The following is a 22,662-nucleotide window of genomic DNA, read 5'->3' on the forward strand; positions in this document are numbered from 1 at the left end:
AATCTGAAGGCACTCCAGAGGTGTTGAGGTCTTGAAGTAGACCTATAGTTTGGGTGTGGTATATGAGCAATGATCCTACAAAGGAGACTAAAAAGGAGGGATCAGACAGGTAAAAGGAGAGCCAGAGAACATAGCAATGAAAGTACAGAGAGAGGCAAGAATAGTCAAGGAGGGGAGGAAGGGTAGTTAATAATGTGAAATGCTGCTGAAGAGACAAAAAGGATGATGTCAAAGGGAATTCTATCAGATTCTTAAGAAAACATTGGTAACAATGCCAAAACTTTTTTTTTTTTGCTTTCTCTGGGAAGAATAAGTCACAAGGGACACTGAGTTTGGGAGGAACCATGTAGGACTCTGGAAGAACATGAGAATTTCATGGGAATGTCAGAATACTGCCCAGATAGCAACTCTGAATTCAGTTGCTTCTAAGGACAACTATGTATGATTTCAGAGGTTTCTACATGTACTTATGATCTCCTGTGCATCTTTTACATTTGAACATTCTCTATAGGATAAAATTAAGACTATAATCCATCCAATATGCATTCATTACTTTGGTTGCTTATATATAGATCCCTTTTATGCATTTCTATGGGAATCTAGATATGAATTAAATTGTAATTTTCCCAGAGTAAACTCTGAGTGGGGGCAACAAGGCAAGAAGGAAATGAGTCCTTTAGGAAATAAAATCCAATTTGTGTGAGCCTAGAATTTTCAGGGGACCTTGGGCTATAGGTTATAGTGTTTTATGCCTAAAATTATGCTTAACCATAAGCACTGCTTTCTACATATTCAGTTTTTAAGGTAATTTAAAATAGATTATTTTAAAGTTTCCCAAATTGTCTACTGATTGTTTCAGCATTTTCGTTGTATTTATTAGAATTCTGGAAAACATCTTAAAGTGGAAAATGCTTCATATCTCGTATTATTACATAAACTTAGATATATTAGAACTGAAGTCCAAAATCTGGATCATAAAAAGAAGAGTTTGGTCATACATTTCAAGTAGGTGAATGAGACCTACCTGACCCCAGTTAGTAAGCAAAACCTTTCTATTTTGTATTTGAAAATTTTAATATTAGCCAGACCTCTTTGGTTAAAGTTAACATTAACTAGAATTTGACTTTAAAAAAGGACAATCACTATGATCCACAGTGCTCATCCATGATTAATAACACTACTAATTCATTAGTACATTAATATATGGACAATGTTCAGATGGCACTTTTTCCATCTGGAATATTTATGGCTATAAAAAACTAATTTTCTCTTATCACTTCCTGTAGGTGAGAGCTGAAAGCTATCTTTAAACAGCAGATGCTCTTGGTCTTTAAGTCATTACATGGCTTCATCATAGCTTCTATTACTTACAGTCTCCTACTAGTTAAGAGATGGAAATAAATATATTCATGAAGATCCGTTATTCATTCCATTCACATCTTGGTGGGAATAGAATACCCTAAAGCTCTCCAAATGTGCAGCCACAGAACATATTTTAAATGTAGGTGATTACAACAGGAATTGATGGCAAAGTAGGCAAGGAGGAGATGTCAGGTAAAGGGAGAACAGAGAATGAGGCTGGGAGAATAAATTATTGCTAATCAGAGAGCATGAAGTTCAAAACAATTCAGCAAAATGGGGGGGGGGGTGTTAATAGTCAAAGAGAACATATTTCTTGATTTAGATTTCTGCCTTCATTTTAATCTAGATGAGACAGGGAAGGTAGGAAATGGTGTGATGTAAAGTATGCCCAGCTACTGCACTATTTCCAAATGAATGCGGGAAGAACAATTTGCCACACCAGCCTGGGAGGGAAGAAAATCAGAGGCTACTTCCTACATTAATTGCTAGAACTGAGATTTCCCTCCTGGAGCCTCTCTGACAAAGCTGCTGATCCTCTGCACCTGTCCCCTTGGCATTAGAGTGTCAGATTTGCTGATGTAGCCCTCCTACTGGGCATAAATTTCTCTCATGCAGTATACTATTCCCCACAAATTGACCCCAAGGAGAATTCTTCCATATTTTCCTGATACTTTGATTTTCAAATGTGATTTATGAATCAGTTCTCTGGGAAACATTATATCCTTTTTTAATTTTCTCAAGTTGTTACAGTATACCAAGTTGAATAACTTTGAATGTGGTGTGATTCCTAAAATGATAGGTAGGTACATGATAGTCCCACAATCCTTTAAGAAAAATTCAGATTACGCAAAGACATGGTAACAAAGTGGGTTCCCATCTATCAAGGGATGTTTGAACAAATTATGGTACATGAATATTGAATAACCTTTGTTATAGAAATAACAAATATAAGAAATTCAGAGAAACATGGGGAGTTCATAAGAACCAATGTCTAACCCCTACAATCTTCACTCTTTGATTTCCCTGATCTAGAGCTGGCCAGAACCTATCCAGAATAGGTAGTCTGTAAGATCCACCATCCCTGGAGTCACCTCCGCTCCCTCTTGACTCCTCCCATGACTCTGGATCACAAAGAACCAATATGGACTACCTGACTGTTCACATGGCTTAGATGAGATGTGAGTCACCAACTCTTTTTCTTCCAGAGGAAGATGGAGGACCACCAAGAAATATCATTGGCCTAAAACTAGCTCTTGAGATGCCCCAAAATTTAGCATCTGCCCAGCCTCTATTCCCTCCAACCCCCCAACCAAATAAGGACCCCTAGACTTTGCCATCTGCCTTGCAACTGAATTTTTGTTATGTGTTGTCTCCCCCACTGAAGCTCAGTTCCTTGATATGAGGGACCATCTGACTTCTTTTCTTATCTCTAGTACTTAAACAGTGGTTGGCATATAATGTGTGCATAATAAGTACTTGTTTCATTCTTTCAAATAGAAAGAACCAAGAGAAAAATATATACAACTATAATAATATAAGCAAAAATAACAATGAAACAAAGTCAAACACTATGTATTTATAATGGCCAGTAGAGTCCCAGATGATAAAGAAATGTACCTCTCTCATTTCATTGGAGAACTAGGGAATTATAAGTATGGGATGCTGCATACACTATCACACATTGTGGTAATAGTAGAAGTTCATCAGTCTTTATTGACTAATAAAATGAGAAAAACATTGGATCCAAACTCAGAAAACTTGGATTCAACGCTACTGAATACCTGCATCATCTTGGGGTAGATATTTTCCCTCTCTATGCCTCATTTTTCTCATCCATAAAATAATGGGGAGGGAGAAGAAATTATAAACAGCCTTATAGTGAGAAATGTTATTAAAACCACAATCTAAATCAAGGGTTCTAAATGTGAGACACAGTGCTTGGCACACGATAAACCAAGAAGATCTAGGTGTCTCGGAATCCAGGCTGGGTGTTGGCAGCCAGTCCAACAACAAAACACTGAGGAGCAATTGTTCCAGAATGCTACAATATTATCATATTCTCCTGTCAGCAGCGAGGAGAATATCATCATAATACAGTATCACACCATCATATAATTGTGTAGAAGATAAAGTGCTGGACCTGGAATCAGGAAAACATTAGTTTAAAATGTGATCTCAGACACTTACTAGTTACTAGTTACCTGGAAAAGTCACTTAATTTTTGCCTGCCTCTGTTTCCTACTTTGTAAAACAAGGCTAATAATAGTTACTACATCCCAGGGTTTTTATAAAAAATAAATTTTTATCTTGCCAGCATTAAAGTGCTATATAAATGGAGAGAAACAAGACTGTGTGCTTGCTCCCATGCTTTTTTAGCATGAAGTTTTCAGTCAATGATGAAAGCCTTCAGTGAGAATGAACACAGCATCAAGGTCAGCTACCACACTGATGGTAAATTCTTCAACTTGAAAAAACTATAAGCCAAGACCAAAGTGGAAAGAGTGTCTGTGCGTGATTTTCTATTTGCAGATGATTGTGCACTCAATTCAGTCTCTGAAGCTGAGATACAACAACATATGAATAGATTCTCTGCTGGTTGTGCTAATTTTGACCTAACAATTAACACTAAGAAAACACAAGTGCTCCATCAGCCACCACTACATCATCCATATGTGGAATCATCAGTTACAGCAAATGGAGACGTTTTGAATGCTGTGAATAAGTTCACTTACCTTGGCAGTGTACTTTCCAGGGATGTACACATTGATAATGAGGTCGATGCATTGCCAGAGCCAGCTCAGTGTTTGGGAGGCTCCAAAAGAAAGTGTAGGAGAAAAGAGGTATTAGACTGACTACCAAACTGAAGATCTACAGAGCTATTGTGCTGACCTCATTATTGTATGCCTGTGAAACATGGACAGTCTACCAGTGCCATGCCAGGAAACTGAATCACTTCCATTTGAATTGTCTTAGGAAGAATCACCTGGCAGGATAAGATACCAAACAATGAGGTTGTTTCTTGAACTAAACTGCCAAGCATTCAAACTCTATTGCAGAGGCACAACTCTGATAAGCTGACCAGGTTGTTCAAACGCAAAACTAACACTTGCCAGAAAGGTTATTTTATGGAGAACTCACACAGGGCAAGCGTTCTCATGGTGATCACAAGAAGTGATACAACGACCTTCTCAAGGTCTCTCTCAGTAACTCTGGAATTGATTGTGTGACATGGGAGACACTGACACAGTGTGGTGTGTCTACATCAGAAAAGGTGCCGTGCTCTAGGAACAAAGCAGAATTGAAGCAACTCAAAAGAAATGTGAGATTGGCAAATATAGAGAATCCATCCCAAATGTTCACATTGAGTATTTATGCCCAACCTGTGGTAGAACATTCTGAGCTCATATTGGTCTAATTAGCCACAGCTGGACACACTACAACTTCACTAGCATATTGATGTCATTTTAGTCCACTTTGAGAACGAAGGACAACAACCAAGCCTCCTAAACTTATTCTTCATGAACTCCAATCCTTCCACTTTCCCAGCTCATTAAACCTCCTCTAACTATACCCTCCTCCCTTCCTACTTCAAGCAGCTCCCTATTCCAGTCCATTCTCCACTCACATGCCAAGATGATTTTTCTAAAGCATAGGTATGACTGTATCACCTACCTGCTCAAGATGCCCCAGTGACTGCCTACTACCAGCAGGATCAAATAAAAGTCCTTCCATTTGACAACTTTGTCCCTTCCTACATTTCCATCTTTCTTGTGCACCCTACTCCTCTTCTGGAACTCTATGATCCAGATACCCTGGCCCACTTGCCCTTCCTTGAACGCAACTCTCCATCTCCTGGCTCCATGACTTTACATTGACTCCTTCATACCTAGAATTCTCTGCTACCTAACCTCTACTTCATGGTTTCCCTGACCTCCTTGAAGAATCAGCTCAAATTGCTGATCCAGCCATTCCGGAGAGCAATTTGGAACTATGCCCAAAGGGCAACAAAAATGTGCATACCCTTTGACCCAGTAATATCACTTCTGGAACTCTATCCAAAGAGATCATCGAAAGGGTCCCACATGTACAAAAATATTTATAGCAGCTCTCTTTGTGGTGGACAAAAACTGGAAATCAAGGGGATACCCATCAATTGGGGAATGGTTGAACAAGTTGTGGTATATGAATGTAATGGAATACTATTGTGCTATGAGAAACGATGAACAGGAAGACTTCAGAGTAGCCTGGAAAGCCTCATATGAACTGATACTGAGTGAAAGGAGCAGAACCAGGAGAAGTTTGTACACAACAATAACCATAGTGTGTGAGGCATTTTTCTGGTAGACTTAGTACTTCATTGCAATGCAAAGACTTAAAAAATTTCTAATGGATTCTTAAGGCAAAATGCCTTCCACATCCAGAGAAAGAACTATGAAATTGGATCACAGATAGAAGCAGACTATTTTCTTTTGTATTATGTTTTGATTTGTTTTATGGTTTCTCCCATTAATTTTAATTCTTCTAAGCAACATGTATTTAGTAGGAATGTATGTATAGAACCTATATAAGATTGTATGCCATCTCAAGGAGGGAGTGGGGATGGAGGGGGGAATGAGGTGGAGGGAGAGGAAAAAAATCTAAGATATATGGAAGTCATTGTAGAACATTGAAAATGAATAAAATCATTTAATTAAAAAAAAGAATTAGCTAAAATCTCACCCACTGTAAGAGACTTTTCCTAATTCCCCCCACTAATAAAGTCTAGACTTTTTAGAGTGTTTTCATAAACTATATGTGTATACACATTACATACATACACATATGAATACAATGTATACACCTGGATATTTGTATACTGTCTCCCCAATAGAATGTGCATTTCTGGAGAGTAGGAATTGATGGGGGGGAGGGGAGGCGGGGAGGGTGTTTGGTTTTGTTTTCTTTGGTTTTAATTCTTTACACCCCCAGCACTAGAACAGTGCTTGGCATCAGTAAGGAATGAGGAAATGCTTGTTGACCATCTCAATCTTTTAACGAATCAATTCAAATGTATACTATCCTCCACTTTCAGATGCCTTGTTCCTTGTCAAACCCAACCCTGGATTACTCTCACTATTCAACTCTTTCATTCCTATTTCAGTACTGCAAAACAGGGCTAGAAAAAGTCATCCAACCATAACTAGGTTCAGTACAAATTTCAGTTACCTAATCTTACCTAGAACTTCACTTCAACATGGTAATCCTTTTACTCTTCCCTACGTAATTCACTCTCTCTTTCCCCACATCAGCTGTCACAAAACTTTTCTTACCTCCTCTAGTTTTCCACACTCCTCCTCCCTCTCTCCTTCTGTCAGCTAAGGACCTTAACAAATATTTTTACTGAAAATTAAAATCATTTGCTATAAGCCTCCTCTTCTCCTCCTCCAGCTCCTCTCTCCCCACTTATTTCTCAACTCCTTGTTATTTGGCTCCCACCTCATTATTCAAATGAAACTGCTCTCTCCAAAGTTATCAGTAATCTCTTAATTGCTGAAGTTAATGTTCTTTTCTCAGTCTTTGTCCTTCTTTACCTCTCTGAAGTATTTGACATTGTTAACTACCCTCTCCTCGTGTATATTCTTTTTTTTTTCTTTTTATGCTACTGTTCTATTGGTTCTCCCTCCATATGTCTTACCACTCCTCAATCTCCTTTGCTTTATCATTGTCCATTTTCTCCCTCTAATTTTAAGTGTATTCTAACTCTCCGTTCTGGGTCTTTTTAATTTCTATCTATGTAATAGTCTCTCTCAGTGGCCTTACCAGCAGCTATAGTTCTGATTATCATTTTTATATAGATTACTCCCACAACTTGGACATAATCCTAGACTCCTTACTATCTTTCACCCCACATATTCAATCCACTACCAAATCTTTCTGTTTCTCTCCTCACTAAATCAGCTTCTATGGTATTTTAGGCATTTATCAGCTCTTGCCTATACAATTTTGAAAGCTTCTAAATTGATCTGCCTGTCTCAACTCTTTTCCCACTCTAACTCATCCTTCACTCAACCACCCAATTAATTTTCCTGAAGTACAGGTCCTTCTTAAATACCATGCCACTTCCCCAATTTAGTAAACACCAGTGACTCCATGTTAATTCTAAGATCAAACATTAGCTCCTTTGCATTTAAAGCTCTTCACATTATGGGTTCTTCCTATCTTCCTCTTCATGCATGCTATGATTCCTCTTACGTGATTCTAGATCTTTCAGTGCTGTGCCTTTTCAATAGCTATCTTTCAATAGCTATGGTATATACTCCCACCTAGGGAGTTAGGCCACCATCTGCATAAGACCTTTTCTTATTCCCCCAGGTGATGATCTTCCAGCCACCTCCACCCAACCAAAAATATGTTGGATTCATTTTGTATATACCTATATACATGCATGTTTTCTTTCTATCTAGAGTGTAAGCTCCTTGAACACACGGAGTGCTTTGCTTCTGGTTTGTTACTTGTTGGGTTTTTTTTTCTTTTAAATCCCAAGTACTTAAATGTTGTATCTAATAGTAATTAAGTACTTTTGAACTATCAATCGATTTCTCCTTATAATTCTCTTCTTTAGGCTAAACACCCCTAGTTCCTTCAACCAATCCTTATATAACATGAACTCAAGGCTCTTGACCTTCATGACTCCCTTCATCTGGATGACTTCCAGCTTATCAAAACCTTTGATAAACTGAGACATCCAGAATAAATGGAATATACCAGGTTTGATCTAATCAGTTCAGAATATAGTGGTATCTATCATCTCTATTTTCATGGAAGCTAAGCTTCTTTCATTTCAATGTTGAGAGCAGGAGTGGTAGAGAAAGAGGATTGTTAGTGAATATGACATATATAAAGATAAGTAAAATCACACATATGAAATGATAGGAAGAAAAGAGATGTTTGCCAGGGGCATTGTGGTGGTACACAGTTGGCCCCAGAATACGTGGCCAGACAGTGAGATTATTTGTATGCTGAGTCCTACTATCGTCCACATTTGAAGAATAATTAGTGAAGTCTAACAGGTGCCATATCTTCATGACATAGTTCTGAGTTCTCAACAATTTCCACATGGTAAAGGGGGATGTTAGGAAAAAGATGGAAAGCAGACACAGAAGAATATCTGACCTTGGAAAATACTCAAAAGAAGTGGTTGTGAGTAGGCCCACAATACAAGTTTGGCAGATTGGCTCCTCAAAAGCTAGAAAGAACCTTAAGATCAATTCTGTTGTATTAAAAATAAGGAAGCAGAGGTTATTACTTCCCAAGTGCCTAGCATAGTTGTTGTGAACATAGTAGTCACTTAATAAATGCTTGTTGAAGTAAATTGAACTGAATTGAACTTAATGTTCTGAAATCCTACAGAAAGTCAATGATAAAACTATGGTTCCAAAAACACTTCTTTTCCTATGACACACTTCTAGGCAATCCACTTCAGGTGGTTTGCCCTCTGAAAATAGAAAGATGATATGACAAAGTGGCAGCAGACATAGTTACCAACTAATGGATATCAGCAATAAAAAAGGCTGTGTTCTCAGCTTCAAGATAAACAGCTATTACAGCATTTAAAACACATGCTATATTTACTTTCTAGCATTTTAATTATAAAATCGATGAAGTGTTAATGATTTAAACATTAGCAGGGCTCACTGGGAATTCCAAAACTCCTCTTTTTGTGGCATAAATTTATAGGTTTCTCAATTTGCCCAATCTGTCAGAACAATTTCCATTAGTAAATATAAATGTTTAATGAAAAGGAAAACTGGCATGAGCAACTTCACTGAAGTATCTAATGACTTACTGGAAGCTAGAAAATATATTAGTTAATTATCTCATTAACTATTTTCATAGTAAACAACCATCTCCAAAATTATCAATAGGTCTTCTCTAGATTTGGGGGCCGTATCAATGATCTAAATCGTGTTTCCTTCCAAAAATAACAATCTTTTTTTTTACTGTCTCCAAACTCTTGCTATTTGTTTCTAATTCTAGTTCATGATATTTCCTGGTTATCTAAGAGTTAGCCACAATATACTCAAAATCAGGGGAAAGGAGTCATTGAAATAATTATTTTTATTATGTAGCTCTTTATAGCCAAAAAATGATTCATTTTCTCTGAAAACTAACATTCTCTCAAATTTCTTTACTTCTTCCCTTTCTTCCTTACTTCTTCCCTCTTTTTTCCTTCTTTTCCTTTATTTTTGCCCTTTTTCCTCCCTCTCTTCTCTTTTCTTTCTTTCTATTCTTTGTTTCCCATTTCTCCTTCTATTCTCACAATTGTTCTCTCTACTTCCTTTCCTACTCTTGACGAGTTGATGTCTGGTACACCAGATATTTTTCATCAAAACAGTTTTTATACTTATCTAGTATAAATGTGGTCTCAGTCTTATAATCTGGCTATATCTACACACAAGAACCATTTTGACTAACTGGATAAACTTGATCAGACAATAGCAAATGATATTATTATTTTGAGAAACAGAGAAAATCGAGGTCAAGTGATCCCGAGAAGGTGTATAATTACTAAAGATAGATTTTACCTACTTCATGGCTTTCCTTAGTGACAACCAATCCCAGAGAAGAGGGAAAGACAATATAGTCCACAAATGTCAAAAATGTTGCATTTAATTTTGAAATGCAGTAAGAGATCCAATGTTCAGACAAAAGCATGAGGACAAATTTATGTTCCTGGATACACACAGATAATTGCATGTATAGGGAGAAAATAACTAAATAATTCTTAAGGTAATTATTCTTATGCTAATGGATTGAACATTTCTCAAGAATAATAGCTTGTATTTCTTTTATATCTCCCATGTATGGTCAAACACATTCTATATATGCTTATAGATAAATATTTCCTCCCCCAACAGGATGCAAGTTTCTTGAGAACAGGTCCAGTTCTTTCTTTTGTATCTATAATGACTAACAGAGTGCCTGGTACATGGAAGGAACTTAATCCAAACTTGAGGGGTTTATTCCCTAGCACAGTACCTCAAAAATGCAAGCTACTCAGTAAATTCTTGTTGATATATATTAAAAAGTTGACTAACTCAACCCATATTCTTTGAATTCAATAAAGAGTTCTAGTTATCACCTTCATTTGCTATGTTTTAAAATGTACCTTCATATCTTTTTACTGAGCCCTATTAAGATAATTATACCTAAGACAATTTTTGGAGTAAACATGCATATGTGCAGTATGAGTTGGCATGTGACATCAGCCACAAATTGTCCTTGGCTGTCAACCATAGATTGAATAGAGGCCACCCCAAACAGCCTTGGCTTCTTCCCTCACTATCTGTCATCCTGTCAGATTCTTGGCACTTCCAAGATCCCAAAACTCAAATGGTATTCTTAACCACTACAGTCTATCCACCCACACTGCTAGCCACATGCTTATCTGCTATCAAAGGGTCCTCAACACCAGAGGATCATTGGGATAGAAAATGACAAGGAATCAAAGTCTCTCTATCTCTCTCCAGGATCTGACTCAGGGACACAAGGTATGAATTCATCTTCACAGCCTGATCAAATATTGTACAGTCATTATCCTGGAGAGATAATATGATCATCCAGATAGATACAAATTCCACCTATATGTTCTGTGATGATTGCCACTGAGATCTTAAACAATAATTTTCTTCAAACTAAGAAAGTTAACATCAATCTATCTATACATATATCTACATATATATCCATTCATCCAACAGAAATATTTTTCTTTGCCAAATTCCTGTCTGCCCTCTACACACCTTAATATCTCACTGGGATAACATATGATAGAAAAAGGGTAAGTTAATTCCCAGTCTCTGTAAGAACATCCTGCATTTTGTTTTATCTGAATAATTTGGATTGGTTTTCTGTTTTCACAAACAGAAGCAATAAACCAAATAATTAAACTACTAGGGACACAGAATCAAATGAAAAAAGAAAAGCATTATGGAGCCTAATAATTCATATATTTCTCATGAACCTTTTCTCAGTTGATCTGAGGTGGGGGAACAGATGATTCAAGAATTGGGGCCAGTATCTCTCAGAGTCCATCCCCTCTTATTTCCAGATAATAAAAACTTTAGAAACAACAGAAAATACCTTCCATTTTATGGTTTAAAAACTCCAACTGTGCCTTGGTGACTTTCTTTTAGAGCTTTGTTAAGCCAAGAATGCTTCAGGCCCTTTTTTGGAGCTCATATACATATGAGGTAGTACCTGAGTTTGATAAATATCCCACTAAGGAAGAAAAGGACCAAATGAGAACTCTTGCTAATTTGCATGATTTAAGTTGGAAAGACCATCTGAAAATAATTGGATCCTTAACTTGTCTTTCTTCCCCCCAAGAGGTTCTAAATTACAGTATATCAGTAGTCCACCTGTATGAACTTGTCACCCTTTCTCAATGTCTCTGGCAACCAGAGCCTAATACAAAGGAGATGTCCCAAGATCTCAGAACAAGAATCACTATTTCTTAAAATGTAATTTTTCTCTGCTATGAGTTAGAAAACAAGTTGAGAAAAATAAAGTGTTGGTTTACCATTGAGAAGCAGGCAGAAAAATCTAGTCAGTCAGTCAGTAAAGATTTATTAGCATCTTACTATGTGCCGGGCACTGTTCTAAGTACTGAGGATACAAAGAAAGGCAGACAGCCCTTATCCTCAAGAAGCTCTCATCGCAAAAGGGGAGGAAATATGAACACAGTTTTGTTTGTGCAAGATAAAGACAGAGTATATGGCAGATAATCCCAGAGGGACAGCACCAGCTGTGGGGAGAGGGAGATAAAGGTCAGGAAACTTTTGCTTTCTGCAATCAATCTCTCAACAATCATCTATTAAATACCGTACAATATGCCAGGCATTGTAATAAGTTCTGGGGGTGTTAGACCTTAGAAGTTGGAGGGGGGGAGGGCAGGGAGATCAGGAAAGATTTCGTGTAGAAGATGATACTTGAACTGAGTCTTAAAGAAAAAGAGATTCTCAGAGATTGCACTGAGGAGGAAATACATTCCAGACATGGGGAAAAGTCAGTGAGTAGAAAGACACAGAAACTGGAGTTAGTGTCTTGTATGAGTAATGATAAGTAACCTAGTTCCGGTGTGCAGAGCATGTGGAAAGAAATAATGGACAAGCCAACTGGAAAGGAAAAAAAAAACCTAAGCAGCTGTTAAAAGATGCAAATATCAGAGGGATTTAAGGCTGACACTAGATGCAATTGAAAGTCACTGGGGTATATTGAATCCTAGGAGGGTGACATGGTCAGATCTTCACTTCAGGAAATTTACTTCAGTAGTTCTGTGAAGAATGGACAAAAGTGAGGAGAAATATAGAGTAAGAATACTATGGAGGAGATGATTCCGATAGCTCAAGTGAGACAGGATGAGGGGTTATGCTATGGTGGTGATTTATGGAAAGTGTGGTGAGAAGGCAACTTATATGAAAGATGTTGGGAGAAATTACAAGAAAAAGCAATTCATTGGATATGTAGAATGAATGACAGTAAGGAATGAAGGATAACATTTAGGCTGTAAGCCTGGGAGACTGACAAATGATTATGGCCTAGACAAGAATGAAGAAGTACAGAAGATAAGATCTGGGGGAAAGAGAATGAGTTCTGTTTTGGACATGTCGAATTTGAGATGTCTATGGGACACTCAAGTTAAAATGTCCAATAAGTAATTTATTATGAAGAACGAGAGCTCAGAACTGAGACTACAACTACAACTAGATATACAGATCTAAAATTCATCTGCACATTGATGGGAAAGAGAAGAAGATACCCAAGACAGAGAATTGTGATAACTGGACAGTTAGTGGACATGGTATAGCTGATGGGTGAGTGGAGTCCAAGAAGGAATAGTTACCCAAGTAAGAGAAGAAGCAAAACAGAGCAGTATCATGAAATAGCAGAGGAAAGAGAATATAAAGGATGAGAGAGTGGTCAACAGTAGCAGATACTGCAGGGAGTTCAAGAAGAATGAGGACTGAAAATAAGCCATTAAGTTTGGCTATTTATTTACCTTTGCAGGAAAAAAATGAGCTTTGGCTCTAGTCAAAATACTGCTTCAAAAGTCAGAAACCACATTCCTAGAAAATCTGCATAATAAAATAAAGTATATGGGCTAGTGGGTAGAGGGCATTGGCCTTGTCTACTTCATCCATATTTTACCGTAGTCCCTAGCTTCATTGCACGCCAATTCAAAAATCTCTTGGGAGGGAAACGAGTCTCAGTTCCCCAGCTTCCACATAGCCTTGATGCTGTGGGGCACAGGAGAGAGATACAATAGAGATAAGTCACAAAAACAAAATTTAGGGATACAGACTCATAATCAAGGATTTAATGGGAATTACAAGGAATTTAATCATAAATCAGTAGTCAACTGGGACCAAGGATCTTAATTTGGCAGTAAAGACAGTCAAAAAAATAGGTTTATCTTAATTTGTGGACACTCTCTTAGTTTTTTTAGTACCTTAGATAGATATGATAACTCCTCACTTTAGCGATATTCTAAGAGTATCAGTCTGCCTTCATCAGGGAACAGATTTCTACTGATCCCAATGCACAAAATAGGAACAGATAGTATCAGAAAGAATATCAGTGTCTAAAAGATCATCAAAGATGTCCAACAGGGACTAGCTGATGTACAACACTGAGCAGAGATGACATGAAGCAGAGATGACATGAAGATGACATAAGCAGAGGGCTTAGATGCAACATTCAGTAAAGAGTAATCTAACAAAAATGTCAGTTTTGTAGAGTTGTAGATGTGAGTCACCCTGGCTATATATTTTCCCTACTGGTATTTGTCCCTTTGTATATATCTAATATATGTTTGCAACGGGTCACATGGATTCCTTCATGAATTTTCCTGGCCTTATCTGTTCCCTACACACATGCTCTACATGCATTTTCTCTAATCACATGTGTTCTCTGTTTTTGTTCTTCCTCATTAATGTTATGGTAACCAACTACGGGAGAATGTACTCCATGGGCATGGGATGAACCTTTTTATTCCTTTTCTTTACTATGCTATTTACTTAAATTTCTTTTATTTCAAATGAATATACCTTCTGGTTGTCTGAGTAAAAGTTAACTCACTGTTGGGGATCATGAAGTATGATTTTAAATGTATTCTAACCCAAAGAATACCTTGAACCTGGGGTTCTACATGTGAAGGGAAGTCTCAGATGCTACATTATTAAAGTTTTACAAGTCACTATTAAACCTTAAGAGCTGCAAACATTGCAGACTAGCATTCCAACAAATAAGACACAAATTGTGCATAATCTACTGTTTCTATAATATCTTTTGATCTATTGTCCCTTGTGCAATGTCCTATGATCCTAATTGAAAAGTTAATTATGAAAAAGTACAGAAGGGATCTTATCAACTGATTTACTGCAGTCTACTGAATGACTGTCAACTGTTGTGCTAAGATCCCTAGCCACCATGCCTGCATATCCCAAAATAATAATATGTATGTTTCTATAAGGGTATCCTCATTCTCTAGGAGAATTTATATTTTTTTAATGTGAACAAAATGGAATCAACAGCAGCTAATTGAACATGAAAATAAAAGCATGGCATAGTTGTATAAAAATCATGTAAGGGGGGGGTAATGTAAGTAAGAAAAACTAAAGAGAGCAAAAAGGAAGATTTAGGTATATTAGGAGAAAGAGGAGAATCAGTGGCATAACAGTACCTCTTCTTGGGGTGAATGGGACAGTTACCAACAACAGAGCAGGCATAGCTGCTCAATTCCTTGCGTGCTTGTTTCCTCTGACAAGGAAAATGACCTTTGTCCTGGGAATGACAAAAGAAAGATAGCTTGGGAGGTGATACCCAAGATACATAAGAAAACAAATAGTTGCCTTTTATTATTTCCAATCACCTGGTCCAGATGAGCTACATCCACAAGTATTGAAAGAACTAGCAGAAGGGATTACCTAGCCATTGGCAATGGTATCTGAAAGAGCACAGGAAATGGAAGCAGTATCCCAAGATTAGAAAAGAGCAAATACTTCAACATTAGGAAAAAAGTAAGAGAACAGATTCTGTAGATTATAGGCCATTTAACTTGACTTTGAATATAAGTAAAAATCTAGAATGGATCAGGGAAGGAGTGACTAAAAAGACCAAATGTGACTTCATCAAGTTGGACATGCCAGACACATACCCTTTCTTGATTTTCTTACAAAAATGATAGATGGAGGGGAAACTGTAAGTATGTCACTTACCTAGATTTTAGCAAAGCACTAAAACATATCATACTATTCTTGGGGAGATGAAAAGAAGTGAGTTGAATAATAATACAATTACATGGATTTAAAAGTGGTTGAATGACTGGCCTCAGATCTGTTGTTAATAGTTCAAGTTCAATGTCAGCTTGGCAGGAGGTCTCCAGACAAGTGCTCCAAGCACATATGATGAGCCTGTGCTGTTTGGCATTTTTATCAATGACTTAGATAAAGGAGTAAAGGGCAGACTCATAAAATTTTCATATGACACTAAGCTGAGAGGGATAGCTCCGTAGAGAGGCCAACATATCTTGACTGGCTAGAGAATTAGACTGAGCTTAATTAGATGAATTTTAGGAACAAATGCCTTACACTAAGATACAAAATGTCTTACATGCAGGCTAAAAAAATATATAAGAAAAACATGGTAGGCTGACAGTTTTTCTTCTCTAAAAGGTTTTAGTGGACTGCAAACACAAAACTATATGTTGTCAATACTGTGATGTGCCAGAAAAAAAAAAAATTCTGATTGGACATTGGAATAAATTAAGAGAGACATTTGTAATGGACCTATATCAAATTCCAGAGATAGATGGTTCCAGTGCACTCTGCCCTGCTCCGATCACTTCTAGAACATTTAGTTCTGAGCAACACTGTCCAAAATGGATATTAATATTCTGGAGAATATCCAAAGGAGTACAACGAAGATGGTAAAAGGCCTTGAGTCCATCTCAAATGATGATTGGTATTTTAGTATTTACCTGAAGAAGAGAAGTCTCAGGAGGACATGACAGCCATCTTCAAGTATGTGAATATCTGTTGCGTAAAAGAGGAAATAGACTTGAATTATTTGATCAGCAACAGTAGGAGTGGATGGAATTTTTTTTTTTTAAAAGGCAAATAAATACTGAGTTTATTTCAGGGGGGAAGCTTCTAGCAATCAGAGAGGTGCTTCCTTGGGAAGTATAAACTGAACACAAAGGCTGCTAAAGTAGTTCTTCCAACTTTCAAATTTTGTAATTCAGTGCTTTTAAAAAGCTTACATTTTCATCTGGTCATAAAATTTTTTTATATAGAAATTTCAGTTTGATGTTGTCTAGGCCTATATACATACATACATACATACATACACACATATATATATATGTAGTGTGTGTGTATGTAAAGGTGGAGAACAATAAACACTTTGACTAGGTGAGCACTGCACAAGTATCCGTCTAATGGATCTATTTCCAATAATCTATTTGGAAACATGAGATATTAATAATCTACAAACAAGTTATAAGAAATGGTATTTATGTAACATATTACAATAAGTAGCTCATTTTAAGTGAAGGAAGTAATATAATAGCCACTAAGTTAAACTTGCTTCTCTCCTCTTTGGCTTGTTGTTTTTATTTTGTTGTTGTTGTGGCTGTGGCTGTTGTTGACTAATTCAGTTGCTCAGTCGTGTCTGACTCTTTGTGACTCTGTTGAACATAGTACACCAAGCCCTTCTATCAACCACTATCTCCTGAAGTCTGTCCAAGCTCCTTTTTGTTGCTCCATGACACTATCTATCCATCTCATCCTCTGCTGTCCCCTTTTCCTTTTGCCTTTAATCTTTCCCAAAACAGCGTCTTTTCTACTGAGTCTTGTCCTCTCATCAACTTCAGTATTTGACATTCCAGTGAATACTCTGAATTAATTTCTTCAAGTATTAAGTGATTTGATGTCCTTTCTGTCCAAGGGATTCTCAAAAGTCTTCTCCAGTACCATAATTCAAAAGCATCAGTTTTGTCATGCTCAGCTTTCCTTATAGACCAGCTCTCCCAGCCATAAATTGCCACTGGAAAAACCATAGCTTTGGCTATAAGGAGCTTAGAAGACAAGGTGATGTCTCTTGCTTTTTAATATGCTGTCCAGATTTGCCACAGCATTCCTTCCAAGGAGCAAGTGTCTTTTCATTCTATGGTTATAGTCATTGTCTGCAGTAGTCTTGGAGCTCGAAAATGTCACACTCCTTCCATTTCTTCCTGCTTCTATTTGCAGGAAGTGATGGAACCAGTTGCCAAGATCTTAGTTTTTGTGATGTTAAGCTTCAAGACAACTTTTACGCTCTCCTCTTTCACCCTCATCAGAAACTTCTTAATTCATCTTCATTTTCTGCCATCTGTGTGGTATCATTTCCATATCTGAGAATGTTGATATTTCTTCTGGTAACCTTAATTTCAGCTTTTAATTCCTTCAGGCTGGCATTTACCATGATGTACTCTGCATATAAGTTAAATAAGGTGACAATACACAGCCTTATCATAATCCATTTCCAATCTTAAACCAATCAGTTGTTCTATGTTTGGTTCTAACTGTTGCTTATTGGCTTGTATAGAAGTTCCTCAGAAACAAGGAAGATGACTTATTATTCCCATATCTTTAGGCCACACTTCGTTGTAATCTGCACAGAGGATTTAGTGTAATTAATGAAGCAGGATAGATGTTTTTCTAGAATTTCCTTGCAAATTCATTGACTGTTGGCTTCCCAGGGCCCATTTGACTTCATTCTCCAAGATGCCTGGCTGTAAATCAATGACTACACCATTAGGGTTATCAGGGATGTTGAGATCTTTTTTATGTATTTCTGTATATTCTTGGCACTTTTTCTTAATCTCTTAATTTCTTAATCTCTTCTATTTCTGTGAAGTCCCTATCATTTCTTTTCTTTTAGTATGCCCATTTTTGCATGAAACATTCCCGTGATGCCTCTACTTTTCTTGAAGAAATCTCTTATACTTCCCACTCTGTTTTTTCCTATCTCTTTGCATCATTCACATAAGGAAACTTTCTTCTCTCTCCTTCTCTGAAATTCAGCTGAGGATATCTTTCCCTTTCTCCTTTATCTGTTGCTTCCTTTATTTCCTCAGCTATTTGTAAAGCCTCATCAGACAGCCATTTTTACTTCCTTACTCTTCTTTTTCTTTGGAATGCTTTTTGTTACTATTTCCCATACAATATTGTTAATCTCTGTCCCTAGTTTTCTAGGCACTCCATCTACCAGATCTACTATCTTAAATCTATTTATCCTTTCTCTTTCATATTCATAAGGGATGTTATATAGGTCATACTTACACAGTCTGGTGATTTTTCCTCAAGTTAGATCTGAATTTTGCGATGAGACACTCGTGATGTAAGCCAGAGTCAGTTCTAGATCTTGTTTTAACTGACTATATAGAGCTTCTCTATTTTGTGCTACGAAGTATATCATCATTCTGATTTCAATATTTGCCATCTGGTGATGTCTATGTGTAGAGTCCCCTTTTGGGGAGTTTATTTTAGATGAAAAATTCTGAGTTCAGTCACAATTACTTTAAGCAATTCAAAGAGATTTACAGACCCTGTTCACACACAGTTCCAATATTTGATTAAATAGAAAGATAAACCAAATGGAGTAGAGTCAGTCCAGGGGTGTGCAGGAGCCAGCTATCAGACCAGTTGTTAATTTTTTAATATAAGCATTTATACCCAAGATATCAGCAAATGATGCAAGTCAGGGCTTTATTTATTATTTTGTTGATTATCTAGACTTAAGAAAATGATAGGAAAAATGTTAATAAGGCAGATTAAACTTAAAAGTGTGCTGTGTGGTTTTGGAGAGCTGGTTGTTAAATATTTTTCAACACACTCATATTAACCACACACATATTTATATAGTTCTTTGGAGTTTCAAAAGCACTAGCTCTATTTTATCTCATTTGATTCTCACATTGTCCTTGTGAAGCATCCCATTATATTTGAGGAAAATGAGATGTAGTGAGATTAAAAAGTTGCCAGTGCCACTCTAGTAAAATGCTAGAAGCAGATTTGTACCCATAGATCTCCTGATGCCAGTTTCAGCGCTATTTCCATTCTATTATTTTTGTCTCACATACCATATTACCTACTCCTAGACTAGAGTATTATGACCATCAAGTTTCCCCATCACATAGTAGACTGAAAAGTGTGGAGGATTCAACATTCTAGTTTTAACAGCATAGAAAAAACATAGACTCTCCTTCACCAAGGTGTTTCCCATTCATATGTGAAGACAGGCAAAATCACGCAAGATTCTAAGTCAAAGAAATAATTTTAGTTTAATAATTCTCTGATTATAGATAACAAGTTAGGTTCAAAACAAGAACCATATGCTCACTAAAAGGATTTACCTTTGTCATGGAGGATGTTAGATTCAGAGCCCAGATAAAGAAAGATTTCTGATAGATGATGAGATTCTCCAAATCAAACTGCTATTTGCACAAGATAGTGTACTAATCGCATTAATTCTCCTTAATGAAATCTTTGAGCACTCAAAAGAAATTGGATGAACATGCCAGAAACAGCAATTTTAAAATGTTTATTGTCCAACAAGAATCTCAGATTTAGAACTGGAAGGAATCTTATGGATCCTATAGTCCTATCTCTTCATTTTCGAGATAATGGCACTGTGGCCCAGGGAAGTTAAACATCTACCTGTATAAAACTATCCAAGTAGTAGCCATCAGAGTAAAACACATATGGGAAGGAAGTCTTGAGTACCATCAGGACTCACTGAGCACTCATTAATATTTATCAGTATTCACTGAATCTGTCACTACATCTGTCTTGGACACATCCTACATTGAATAGGAGAAAGAAAGCAGATAGTCCTGCCTGTGGGAAATTATGCACCACTTTCCATAATCCTAAATTGATTCTTAACTTGAAAATTCAACTTTTTAATGTGAATATTCTTTTACTGAACTCATATGGATACAAATCAGAAGATATTATAATCTCCAAAGAATCACAATTACAAGTGACCTCAAAGAGTATTTTAGAGACAGATGGGAAAAAGTATTTTATCAGTCATTCAAGAAGCATTTCTCAATGTGCTACACAGTAAGTTAAACACTGGTGATACAAAAAAAAAGTAAAAAAACATGGTCCTTCCCTCAAGGAGCTCAAGTTCTATTGCTGGAGATAACATACAAATTACTACAAACAAGATGTAGGGCAGCTAGGTGACCCAGTAGAGAAAATATTAAGCCTGGAGAAAGAAATGGCAAACTGTGTCAGTATCTTTGAAACCCCAAATGGGTTTCCCAAATGGAGTCACAAAGAGTCAGACATGGCTGAAAAATGACTGAACAACAATACTTAAAAGAGAGAGAGAGACAGACAGAGAGACAGAGAGAAACATAGAGTGACAGAGAGAGAGAGCTATATTTGCATATAGATACAGATTCTGCTGGATTTGAGAGCCAGAAAGGGAATAATTGCTCAGTCTCACAGAAAGCCAAGCATTTGAAGTAAATTGGACTATGTCTTCCAAGTCAGTATTCTATGATAATGCCTGGTAATCACCAGGTTACCTGGTAATTGACTTCAGGAGTTATAGTAAAAGGGGAAATATGAAATGGTTGAGGGGAAAGGGGTTACTTGACTTTGCCTTCAAAATTGCATAAGGATTAGGTATACATAAAGTAAATGGAATACAATCTCTGGGGGAAAGCAAGAAAAAAGGAGAGAGAAAGCCAAAAAGATCTGGTTTTTTTTTTAAGACAAGATTTGAGTTGTTTTGAAGGTAGCCAGAAAAACTAAAAAGAAATGAGTAAGGAAAACATTCCACATATGGCAAAAAAGCAGCACATGGACATGAGGTGATGAATATGAGAAAAACTAAGTAGACTAGCATATTGTTGTTGTTCAATCATGTCCCAACTCTTCGTGACCTCATTTTGGGGTTTTCTTAGCAAAGACACTGGAGTAGTTTGCCGTTTTCTTCTCCAGCTCATTTTTACGGAAGTGGAAACTGAAGCAAATGGGGTTAAGTGATTTGCCCAGGTCACATAGCTGGTAAGTGTCTGAAGTCACATTTGCACTCAGGAAGATGAGTCTTCCTGATTCCAAACCCAGTGCTCTACCCACTGGGCTACCTAGCTGTCCCTAGGGCAACATAACTGGTTTATATAGTATGTGGAGGAGAATAAAGAATAAGAAGACTGGAAAGGTAAGAAGGGGCCAAGTCATGAAAGGCTTTAAATACCATAAATTTTTCTATTTGATCTTGGAAGTAACAGGGAGTCACCAGAACTTGTTTAGTAAAAAGGATGCTAAGGTCAGACCTGCACTTTAAGAAAATCACTTTGATAACTGATGATTAGATGGATTGGACTAGGAAATTAGATAGACTAGTCCATGAAAGTGTTGATGAGAGTTTGTACTAGGGTGGTGCCTAGTGGATGAAGGGAAGGCACTTTGTAGGAAAGGGTTGTGAAGGTAGAAAGAGTAACATTGACAACAGGTTGAAACATATTGCTTACCAGGAGCACATGCAATGACATGACATATATGAACCAATAAATGTGATTAGAAAAGGAGGTGGTCAGTCATATAGCAAGAGTGAGATAACATACAGTTCTCACTTTACAAGCAGACTGTTCTGCAGACCTCTATGTAAAGCAATTTAATGTAAATTTATCCATAAACATGGTGAAAGGAGGGGGAAAGGAAAGGGGCCTGTCCCTAGCTGGCACACAGTTCAATGACATGTAGGTGCTCAGAACAGAGAAGTGAGCAGAAGAGGAAAATTAAGGGACCCAGGTCAGTCATGTGTGGACGAATGGAAAAGAAGAGCACATGGGGCAAGCTCATGGTAGCTAGACATGGACACAGGCACCCACAAGCACAGACAGACAGAAGATAGACATTTGGTGGGGTTAGACACGTAGGCAGGTGAGCAGAGCCAGGAAAAGGTTTCCTCTTTGGGTACTAGAGGTCTCAAGCCAATCCCTAGTCTGGTAGTAGTGGTAGTCTCTCTGCTTGTCTTTGTTCTGCTTCCAAGCTTTCACATAAAGAGATTTTTTAACGCTATGGGGTGTTTTGGGGGATGGGGGGCACAGAGCCAAGATGAGGGACAGAAGTGGGGAGGGGAGAGAGAGAGTGACAGAGAGACAGAGAGACAGAGAGAGACAGAGAGAGTGACAGAGAGAGAGAGAGTGACAGAGAGAGATTTACAGAAAGAGAGAGAGAGAAGGAAGAGGGAAGGAGAGGG

At 37.3% G+C, this 22,662-nt stretch overlaps 1 long non-coding RNA gene and 1 pseudogene across 1 annotated transcript in view; one reads left to right on the plus strand and one right to left on the minus strand.

Moving 5' to 3' along the window:
* Positions 1-1,290, plus strand: part of LOC140529564 (interferon regulatory factor 6-like) — a 30,473-nt pseudogene extending 29,183 nt beyond the window's left edge.
* The window catches only part of LOC140518465 (uncharacterized), a 270,745-nt gene that overhangs the window by 237,794 nt on the left and 10,289 nt on the right, over positions 1-22,662 (minus strand). Inside the window, exon 2 of the long non-coding RNA XR_011971933.1 lies at positions 16,379-16,433. This is a non-coding gene — a long non-coding RNA (uncharacterized lncRNA). The remainder of the gene's footprint in view (positions 1-16,378; positions 16,434-22,662) is intronic.

This window comes from Notamacropus eugenii, chromosome 1 (genome assembly GCF_028372415.1).
Source record: "Notamacropus eugenii isolate mMacEug1 chromosome 1, mMacEug1.pri_v2, whole genome shotgun sequence".
In the NCBI taxonomy this organism is placed as follows: Eukaryota; Metazoa; Chordata; class Mammalia; order Diprotodontia; family Macropodidae; genus Notamacropus; species Notamacropus eugenii.